Source organism: Colossoma macropomum, unplaced genomic scaffold (assembly GCF_904425465.1).
Source record: "Colossoma macropomum unplaced genomic scaffold, Colossoma_macropomum, whole genome shotgun sequence".
Lineage (NCBI taxonomy): Eukaryota > Metazoa > Chordata > Actinopteri > Characiformes > Serrasalmidae > Colossoma > Colossoma macropomum.
In genome coordinates this window covers 13,129-25,165 of record NW_023495226.1, presented here as the reverse complement: position 1 = coordinate 25,165, position 12,037 = coordinate 13,129, and the positions used below count along the sequence as shown (strand labels likewise).

Below are 12,037 nucleotides of genomic sequence, written 5' to 3'. Positions count from 1 at the left end.
TGGATGCGTTGCTAACTAACCCAGGTTGAGTTGTTTTCAGACCAGCATTTTTAAAAATGTAATAGACAGCAAACATATTTGTCTTAGATGTTAAACAAAACAATGCATAATGAATATACAAGCAAAATAAAGTCTCTGATGTTTCTCAATAAGTAGTAACATCAAATTTTAATTAAAATTTCTTGTCTTGGTGAGTTATTCTCAAAGATGTAGTGAACCCAGGGATATTTTTACATTTTAATTATGCACAAACAAAAAAAGTAATTTTTTCAATAATCAATGTATTTACTCTTACTGTGGTAATATATTTGTAATTCTCATTAATTTGCACTACAGTATATCCTTTCATTAAGAATTTTATTTCCATGCCTTTCACACTAACACCTATGAATGAATACTTTTCAAAAAATTCACTTTATAATACTGTTCCTGATAATTATCTCCTAATGAAGAACACAGTAACACCTCAGTCTTAAGTAATGAGTTACCATGTGTTTCACTTTATGATACTGTCCTATATCATTATTAAAAGTACATAGTAACACCTTGTTGATAGAAAGATGGAAGGTAGACAGGTGAAGTGACTGTTTTCCTCGGTTTTCTTTTAAGAGTAGAGTAAAGGTAGAACTGAATAAGTAGTCATCACTTGCATTTTTTAACCAGACTTCGAGAGAACTTTTTTACTGCCTACATTAACATATATGTTATATTGATGAAGATGTAACACTCACAGTGCTTTTCTGTAGATGCTCACAGCTGGGATCAGTCTCCTGTAACCCTCCTCTGATGCATTGTATTTTTTCAGGTCCAGCTCATCCAGCTCCACCCCTGAGGTCAGAAACATGCAGGCTAGTGCTGAACACTGTCCAGGAGAGAGCTTCCCTTCTGAGTGTTCCTCTGATTTTAGATACTCCTGAATCTCTCTGGAAAGAGACTGGTCTTTCATTTCAGAGAGACAGAGGAAAAGATTGATGGATTTTTCAGTTGAAATGTGATAATGTTTAGCATCATCTCTTTTGATTAATTTCTTGATGTACTTGATTGTGTTCCCGGAGCTGCTGTGTGTTGATGTCAGTAAACCTTGTAGTAGTTTCTGACTGGACTCCAGTGAGATGCCCAGCAGGAAACGGAGGAAAAGATCCAGATGTCCATTCTGACTCTCCACAGCTTTATCCACTGCACCCTGCAGCAGCTCATCCAGTGGAACATTCCCAGACCACTTTTCACGCTGTGGTTTAAAATAATCTAGTGTCTTCCTGTTCTTGCTCTCATAGCAGTGAAACATGTAAACAGCAGCCAAGAACTCCTGAAAGCTCAGATGAACAAAGCAGTAGACCTTCCTCTGATAAATCACAGATTCCTCCCTGAAGATTTCAGTGAAAATCCCAGAATACACTGAGGCCTCAGTGACATCAATGCCGCTCTCTCTCAGGTCCTCTTCATAGAACATCATGTTGTCCTTCATCAGCTGTGTGAAAGCCAGTTCAGCCAGTTTCAAAAGAACTGTTCTGTTGGATTTGAGCAGTTCCTTTGCATCTGTCTCACTTTTCTCCCTCTTCTTATCTCCCTCATACTTCTCATTCTTTATGTTTGTCTGAGTGAGCAGGAAGTGTGAGTACATCTCAGTCAGAGTTGTAGGGATTTCTGTATTACATTTGTTCATGATTCTCTGAAGAACAGTGGCTGAGATCCAGCAGAAGACTGGAATGTGGCACATGATGTGGAGGCTCCTCACTGTCTTAATGTGTGAGATGATTCTTTTGGCTTGGTCTTCACCACTGATTCTCTAGTATCTCAAGTATTCCTCCTTCTGTGGGTCACTGAATCCCTGAATTTCTGTCAGACGGTTGATGTACTGAGGAGGGATCTGATTGGCTGCTGCTGGTCGGGAGGTTATCCAAATTAGAGCAGAGGGAAGCAGCTCTCCTTTGAGGAGGTTTGTCATCAACACATCCACTGATGATGTCATGGTGATGTCAGTTACTATCTCACGCTGTTTAAATTTTAGTGGAATTCTGCTTTCATCCAGACCATCAAATATAAACACAGCTTTGTGCTCATTACATATCTTTGGATTCAGGTCTTTAAGTTCAGGATGGAAATCACACAGAAGTCCATGAAGACTGTATTGATCATCTTTAATCAAGTTCAGCTCCCGGAACGGAAGCACAAACATGAAATCTACATCCTGATTGGCTTTTCCTTCAGCCCAGTCCAGAATGAACTTCTGCACAGAGACAGTTTTTCCAATGCCAGCAATGCCTTTAGTCAGAACAGTTCTGAGATCTGGCACTTTTGGTCCTTTGTTCTCTTTTCTTTTTTCATTCTTTTCATTTTCTTTCTGTATCTTTGTATCTCTGTCAGGATCTTGTAGAGGTTTAAAGATGTCTAAGCAGTTGACTGGAATATCTTGTACATGTTTCCTGATTGTTTTTTCTATCTGTAAAACTTCATGTTCTTCATTCACTCCTTCACTCTCTCCCTCTATGATGTAGAGCTCTGTGTAAATCCTGCTCAGGAGGGTTTTATTCTCTTCTGTTTTGATTCCCTCAAATCAGCTCTCATATTTGTTCTTCATGCTGGTTTTGTGTTTCTTTATCACTCTGTGCAGGAGATCATCTACTGGCTGATAAGAATTCTGCTGAAGGTGTCTAGATCCCTCCACCAGAGTCTGTGTGTGTAGTGCTTCATTTGTGTAATACTGCCTGATGGGGTCAAACAGCAAGACAAACATCAGTAACTTGGGGTGAGCAATGTAGCAAAAATGTAATATGATAATTCAAGAAGTTTTCATGATATTAAAATATATTGTATACTATCAAAAACTATAAATACAGTGATTTGTATTCAACATTATACATACTCTGCTGCATTAAATCAAATAATTGTGCTCTCTTTGTAACCAAACATGCAGTTGGGAAGTGTTTTAGGAGTACTGACAATATCCATGATATTTTAAGAAAACAATAATGTGATTTGCTGAGATAGTATATCACAATAATAGTAAATATTGTCATTTTGCCCAGCCCCAAAAAAGGCCATAATAAATTACTGTAAATTAAAATGCATGTCACAGATCATTTCATGTCATTTTATTTGGATTATGTCTGACAGTTTATTAGGTACATCCTTTTTAGGTTTAGTGTAGCCCATCTGTTGCTGTACAATTTATCAGCCCCCTTTTACCCTGTTCATGAATAGTCAGGGATCACCATCGTGACAATGGTGTAACAATGGTTTTTCATGATTTCTGTTCTATTCTCTTCTAATTGTCTCCAATACAATGTGAAGAGAAGAACATGTGGTCATGTCACATTGTTTTTCACTGTAAAAGCATCGCATATTTATATTTGGGAATTTTACCTTTATTATATTGCACCTGTTGTCATTATGTTAAATAAATATAAAATCATATAAAAGTAATATGACTTGTAATATGACTTCTATAACCAAGTTTAATCCAGTTTTGTTTTTCCTAGGCCTACGTTATCTTTCTCTAAATCTTTGAATTTCTGTACAAAACTGATTAACTATCATGATACATAGCGCATATCAGGTCAATTAAAGCCTGAGAAGCTTCTTCTGGAAAAAGTTGTAAGTTCACTTCTCCCTGTATTATTCTCTACTATGCAAATTTTGTTAATTGTGTGAATATTAAGTAAATCACAGCAGTTACTAGTGTAATTGTTTAACAGTGTTTGCTTTGGAGGTGGTCACCTATTAAATTGGCTATTTTGTTAAATCACATTTAATAATAATTGAAAACTTATGATGATTGCCTATATGGGAACTGAACTCATTACGTCACAGCTGCACATATTTCGCTTTACCAGATGTCCTGCGGGACCCCATACACAACACTCACCTATTCCTAATTAGCCATGCAAACTTAAAGTATATTGGCTCGATAAAAAGCCACTACTTCCATAAATACAACGCATATACACAAAGAACGCTGTGTTTTAACAACAATATCGTCTAATGACGAAAAAAAAAAAATAGACAAGTCATTATTTTAACAGCAAGATTGTGAATAAAATGCACATTTTTTTTACGATAACTATAATAACTACTGAGTCTCACAGAGAATTACTTAGTAACTATGCTTTCTTAGAATAACTACTCATAAATTACCGATCAATTCAACATTAATTGCTAAACATTTGAGTCCTACAAGGTTCCTGGTGAACTGCTAACTCATGTAGTGTATTCCAATACTTCTAACAGTCATGAAATACACTGCACAGTGTGCAGTCTCTACAATTTAATGGTTTATATTCTACATTTCTATTCACAGAAACAGGTATCCTCAGAGAAGGCTGGGGCATCACACCACACTGTACTGACTGATGTCCCTCATGTGTTGAAAAGGCTAATGCACACCTTCATATTTGGCAGCATGAACCAATTTGCACATCAGCCTACAAATGGAACAACTGCTAAAATACTACAGTATTAAATAGACCAGTCTGCTTACCTCTGATCTTTAGAAAAGAAAACACTCTTCTTCTCTGCAGGAGCATGTGTGCCAGTGTTTCTTCTGAATAGTAGTTCTCCTTTAAAGTCCTCTTGAGGGCAGGGTCAGTTGAAGAGAGGGCTCACAGAAATATCTGACTGTGTATGTGTCCTGCCTTCAAATTCACTTGGTTCCAAGTATTACCAAGTGATTAGGTAATTACTGTCTGTTAGATAATGAATGAGGTGTTGCTGTTCTTCATTACGTGCTAATGATGATCAGGAACAATGTAAAGTGAAACACATGGTAACTCATTATTAATGAACAATTTGTTACTGTGTTCTTCATTAGGAGTTAATGATGATCGGGAACAACCCCTAAAGAAACTGTACAAAAATATTCATAAAGAAGTTTTTAAAAAAGTAGAGTAAATAAGTTGTTTATTGAGTCCTTTTTATTTGTGAACAGTCCAAATGTGAAAACATCCCTGAGTTAGCTAGCTATATCATTGAAGATAATACGCCCAAACAAAATTAAATCAAAATGTCATGACTACTGAAGGAGAAAGTCTGAGAGCTGAGACTGATCACAGTATGTTCTGCTAGTACATTAATTACACATCTTTCTGTTTCATATCTGAGGCACAAAGTTTTACTGCCTATTAGCATGCACTATAATTCTGAAGTAACACAGTAAAACAGACATTGTACAAGAAGACTGTACCTATATAGCACAGATTAGTTAGCAAGTCAGTTAACTGTGTCTCTACATTAGTGCTGTAGTCTGAATAAAACCTTGAATCTGAAACAAAAGTCTCACAATAGCAGCCAGAATTATGAAACTAATCCACTGAGAACACAGGATTAACTGTTCTTCTTCACCAGCACTTGCAAAAACCTCACGGGCACTCAACAGAAACACCAAAGTCATAATAAGAGTCCTGTGCAACTCTGCTGTTAAATGTTTATTTAATTCAATAGAACTCTAAAATGTTTATTATTTCAAAAATGTCAGACTTTCTATATTATCCACTTATACTGTTTTGTGTCTGTGCTGTTATCTGGTGTCGACAAGAGGAGGATGGGTTCCCCTTTTGAGTCTGGTTCCTCTCAAGGTTTCTTCCTCCTGTTGAGGGAGTTTTTCCTTGCCACTGTCGCCAAGGCTTGCTCACTGGGGGCGTGGACCTGGATTCTCTGTAAAGCTGCTTTGTGACAACATCTGTTGTAAAAGGTGCTTTATAAATAAATTTGACTTGACTATATATTTATACTCCTACAAAACAGGAGTGGTGAGATCAAGACAAGATTTAGACTGAGACAAGATTTTTCAGAATTAAAAAATAAAAAGAAGAGAAAAAAACACTGAAACCACTCAAAACATTCCTTATTCCTTATTTATTATACATTATAAATAGATGAATATTACATTCATAACATATTTTGTAAGACTAAACTTTAAATAATATATAGACTGAAAATATTGTGAAATATTATATTATAATATTAGTCCAATTCTGCATTGTAACTCCAATGGTAGATTATTCCTTGTCCTTTCTTCTCTAAAATCTATTTGGAATAACTACCTAAAGTCAACTATATATAAAAACAATATACATCCATTTTTATTATTAAATGATAAAATTCTGTTCTGTCCAGTTAAGCTGTCATGGAAAGATCTATTAGACTTTATTTGAAATAAAATATAAAATACAGGGTCCTAAAGTCAAATTGTTTGTGGGCCAAGTGTCTTCTACTAAAAGGCCTGGTAGAAAGAATCTATGTAAAAAACGTTCTGTATTTTCCATCCAAGTACTTCAAATATGATTATGTGCTTCTTGGTCAGTGCATATTAGCAAGTTTTCTATCACCACAATCCACTACTACTACTACTGATAATAATGATGATGATGATTATGATTATTATTATTATTATTATTATTATTATTATTACTACTACTACTACTACTACTACTACTACTACTGTAGTGTTCTGTTTAATTAAATAAAAGCACATTTAACAATATAATTGCACGGGACTCTTATTATGAAAGCATTGATGTTTCTATTAAGCACAAACTAGCACAACAGACTCAGAACTAGTGTAGAGACACAGTTAGCTGACTTACTAACTAATCTGAGCTAAATAGGTTCGGTCTTTTTGTACAATGCCTTTTTTACTGTGTTTCAGAATTATAAGCACATATTAGAGCTTTATTAAACCAAGCAAGTTATTTTAGCTAACATGAGCTAAGCTAATAGGCAGTAAAACTTTGTGCCTCAGATATGAAACAGAAAGATGTGTAGGTAATGTTCTATCAGAACATACTGTGATCAGTCTCAGCTCTCAGACTTTCTCCTCCAGTAGTAATGACAGATTTTGATTTCATTTTGTTTGGGTGTATTATCTTCAATGATATAGCTAGCTAACTCAGGGATGTTTTCACATTGACTGTTCACAAATAAAAAAAAGACTCAATAAACAACTTATTTACTCTACTTTTTTTTCAAAAAATCCTTTTTGTACTACAGTACATCATTTCTTTAGGGGATTTTATTTCTAATGTATATCGCATTATAATACTGTTCCTGATTTTCATGAACTCCTAGTTCATTAATAATGAGTTACTATGTGTTTCACTTTATACTGTTCCAGATCATTAAAGTCTAGTTCATTAATAGTGAGTTACCATGTATTTCACTTTATAACTATTCCTGATCATTAACTCCTAATGAAGACCACAGTAACAATTTGCTCATTAATAATGAGTTACCATGTGTTTCACTTTACATTGTTCCTGATCATCATTAGCACGTAATGAAGAACAGCAACACCTCATTCATTATCTAACAGACAGTAATTACCTAATCACTTGGTAATATGTAGAACCAAGTGAATTTGAAGGCAGGACACATACACAGTCAGATATTTCTGTGAGGCCTCTCTTCAACTGACCCTTCCTTCAAGAGGACTTTAAAGGAGAACTACTGTTCAGAAGAAACACTGGCACACATGCTCCTGCAGAGAAGAAGAGTGTTTTCTTTTCTAAAGATCAGAGGTAAGCAGACTGGTCTACTGAATACTGCAGTATTTTAGCAGTTGTCCCATTTGTAGGCTGATGTGCAAATTCATTCACACTGCCAAATATGAAGATGTGCATTAGCCTTCTAATCAAAACAAACACATGAGGGATATCAGTCAGTATAATGTGGTGTTATTTGTGTTCTCCTCAGCCTTCTCTGAGGATACCTGTTCCTGTGAATAGAAATGGAGGATATAACCCATTATATTCCCATTATATAACATCAGTTAGCAGTTCACCAGGAACCTTGCAAGACTCAAATATTGAGCAATTAATGTTGAATTGATCGGTAATTTATAAATTCTAAGAAAGCATAGTTACTAAGTAATTCTCTGTGAGAGTAGTTATTGTAAAGTTAATAGTGAACTACACTAATCATTAGTTCACCATTACCTACTGAGTAGTTATCTAGTAGTCCTTGGTAGTTAAGAGTAGTTACTTAATTGTTAATGCAGCATGAAATGCATGAAACAGTATTGTAAAATGTTACCCAGACAACTAAGCTTTTGGGAAATACACTCCAGCTTGGATGAGATACAGGCATTAGGGCCAGCAAATGTTTGATTCCTAGCATTCATTTTTTATGTGGTATGTTGTATTCACTGCATTTCTAAAAAATATTTTTAAAAATAATTCTGTGTGATGGTACTACTTCAGCACTGCTGACATTTAATGAAACCATGTATGCACAACAACTCCGGTAGCTTTGAAGGATTACCACATGGCCTGAAAAACAGTCAATGGGAAACACTGAACTGGTAACATAATTTTGTACCTACTGCCATTTAGGTTTTGCTGAGGACCGAGCTATCATTGTGGAAAGACCAGATTTTCTGTTTTCAACCCCTTAAAATCTTGGGCTTATTACATACTAAGGCTTATTATTCCATAACTACAGGGGCTTTAATGCAAACTGGTTGAGCTATTTTTTTAAGTTATAGGAGTGTGTGAGAAAGCTTTGGACCTGCCAGCAGGTCCTGGCTGTTTCAAGGGTTAAACTGTCCTGTTCTGGGATTTGGTATTTGGTTTGAGATTTTGTTTTGTGATTTGTGATTTGATTACTCTGTTTAAAACATGTGAGGTTTTGATTAAGAACTTAAAGCATGTTTTTGTTCGGTGAACTGTTCTCAGCTTAGCAGTGTGTAAAAACAAATGTAAAATCTCCAGCAACACTGCTGTGTCTGATTCACTCATACCAGCACAGCCAGGGGCAGCCTGTGCACTAGGCAACGGTAGGCAGCCGCCTTGGGTCAACATGCATCAAGGGCCCCAGGAAATGACAAATCAAATATACTGAAATGTTTTGATGTTAAACAGCTTATTATAATTATAAAAAAAAAATAAAAGTAGCTGATATTTTCAGTTGCAGCAATTTTTGGTATCTTCAAAGCAGCCTTTCCCTGGTCATGGTTATAATGGACTCTATGTTGTTCATACTTGGAGGCAAAGAACAAGGCGCTTGTTGGGAGTTGAGAGAGAAAATCTAATAAAGTTCAACAAACATAGCAATGAAACAAGGGAGGAAAGCAAAAATTTGTTGCTACACTCCCAACACTAGCTTTGTTCTATCAGTCAGAACTCTGCACAGGCTCAGCAGACCGTACATAATGCTAGTGATAATGTTGGTATAGATAGCTCTAGAGAATAAATGCTTTAGATAATTACTCAAAGTAATCTGTTCAAGTTACTTGGTACTCTAGTAACATAATTACTTAAATACTAATTACGCTCAAAATGGGTTTACATTACTTATTACTTCTTTGAAAAAGTAATCTCACTACTGATTACTTCTGTCACTCTACCAAACTATTTAACTCTATCGGCAGATACTTTGGTATGCTGCAACCATATTTCTAAAAACAGGGAAAATTATCTGCCTATATAGTGAGATCATTTTACTTAATAAAATTACTTAAGTAAAAACATCTAAATATAAATGAAATAATCATATAATATTCTTATAGCAATCTCATTTGTGTTTTGCATAGAGCCCCAGAATCACTAAATCCACCCCTTTTCACCACACACACTGCCAAGTCAGTGCCACTGCAAAGCTGAGAATGGACCACACCCAATTAATATCTGGACAGTGGTAGTGGTCCTTTTGGGGTAGAGATGGGCTGGCAAATTGTGCAGCAACAGATGAACTATAATCTGTAACCATAAACCAAAAAGTGCACCAATATGGTAGCTATTTATGATTCAGTGGCCATTGAGTGTAAATAAAAGTTGATTATATAAATGAGGATTACTGGCATGTTTTACTGCTTGTGTCACATTGCTTGCATTCATTTAAATATGTTGGTATTGACATCATATTGTAACATGACAGTTCAAGAATTAAAATGAATATTTACTAGTTGAAATTTTATTTTCACGTGTAAGTCAAATTCCTGAGATCAAGAAAAAAAAGGAATAAAAGCTAAAACTGCTTGCCAAAGTAATTCAAATTTCAGTATGTCAAATGAATGTTCAATTGTAATAAACATACAAAATGTTAAACTTCTAAATTTATGTAAAAATTCTGGTTGCAATTCTAATAAATTTGAAAAGGGTTTGAATTATTATTATTGTTGTTGAATTATTTAACTGAAAAATGAAATCTTACATGCTAAAATATTATCTCTAGAATTAAAAGTTCATTTTTTTATACTACAACATTTTCTGATAAAAAGTATTTGCTGCTTTAATAAATGTTAAAAGCAACTTTATCAAACAATTTATTATAATTTGTCAGGAATTCCTCCCTTAAAATTCATATCCTTGTTTCTGACAATTTTTCGTTTTCTCTAACTTTGATTTAATTTCTTTTGGCAGCCAACTGCAGCTTTAATTGGCGTGGATCTTTAATATGTATGAGTTAATGTACGTGTGTATTCTGGTTGGCTCTTCCCAAGGATACCAGTGAAAATACTGCTGCTGTCAAAGATTTTTCTTGATTTTGTATTTTTTCCAGTTAATTATGATTTTATGTAACACCTGAAGAGGTTATTCCTGTGAGAAGTTCATAATTGTGAATGCAGGGTCAGTGGTTCATTAACATACATTGTGTTTAGATTACATGAACATTTGTCTTCCTTGTGTTTATACATTTTCAAAGATGATGCTGATGATGATGATGATGATTATTATTAACATATGTGCATCTTTTAAGGTTGCAGTCGTGGGCTGGAGGGTAGAGAACCAGTCTTGTGACCAGAAGGTCGCTGGTTTGATCCCCTGAGCAGACAGTACATGACTGAAGTGTCCTTTAGCAAGGCACCTAACCCCCAACTGCTCCCTGGGCGCTGTGGATAGGGCTGCCTACTGCTCTGGGCAAGTGTGCTCACTGCCCCCTAGTGTGTGTGTGTGTGTTCACTAGCGTGCATGTATGTGGGTGTTTCACTGCACAGAAGGGTTAAATGCGGAAATCTAATTCCTCTGGGTGCAAGCACAGTTGGCCAATGGTTCTGAATTTACTGCTGAGGTTTAGAATCATGAAACAGCATGCAGTAAGTGTGCTCTATGGTCTAAAGTTATATTACTTCATTACCCAAACTGAAAGACAACAACTCACTCTGTATGAGAGGGTTCAGCTCCACTGCTAAGATGAGGAGGTTCTATTATGGATCTGTCACTCTTCATAGACACACAGCTGGGTTCTGTTCCCCCACTACTGAAACAAGGAGGTTCAATAGTTCTGAATTTACTGAGGTTTAGAATCATGAAACAGCATGCAGTAAGTGTGCTCTATGGTCTAAAGTTATATTACTTCATTACCCAAACTGAAAGACAACAACTCACTCTGTATGAGAGGGTTCAGCTCCACTGCTAAGATGAGGAGGTTCTATTATGGATCTGTCACTCTTCATAGACACACAGCTGGGTTCTGTTCCCCCACTACTGAAACGAGGAGGTTCAGTAGTTCTGAATTTACTGCTGAGGTTTAGAATCATGAAATAGCATGCAGTAAGTGTGCTCTATGGGCTAAAGTTATATTACTTCATTACCCAAACTGAAAGACAACAACTCACTCTGTATGAGAGGGTTCAGCTCCACTGCTAAGATGAGGAGGTTCTATTATGGATCTGTCACTCTTCATAGACACACAGCTGGGTTCTGGAGATACTGCACTCTTTACCCTGAAAGCAGTTAATCCACAATGAGAGTAAAGTGTTAAGTGTTAATTAGTTCCTTTTAGTCTGAGTATACTTGACAATATTTCTTTCTCTAAGTGCTGATGGAAAGTTACTCACTTCAGATCAGAGGTTCCTCCTCCACTGCTGGAGTAATAAAGCCCCATCACTGAGTTTTTTATCTTCACTCTTCTACCACAACCGAACTGCTTTCTTTGATCCATACAATATATGCAAATGTTAAATCACTCGGTGTAGGATAATGAGTTTGTTGTCAGTGTAAGAGTTCTGACAATATGATGGTTAAAATGATACAGCATAGATAAATGCAGCTTATTCAAAACATTAATAAACTATACTGTTATTTGTGCATTTTTTTTTTCTTCT

General features: G+C 35.7%; 1 pseudogene; it reads right to left on the bottom strand.

Annotated features, from left to right (window-relative positions):
• The window catches only part of LOC118801207, a 35,121-nt pseudogene extending 23,304 nt beyond the window's left edge, over positions 1 to 11,817 (bottom strand).
• Positions 11,818 to 12,037: the final 220 nt, after the last annotated feature.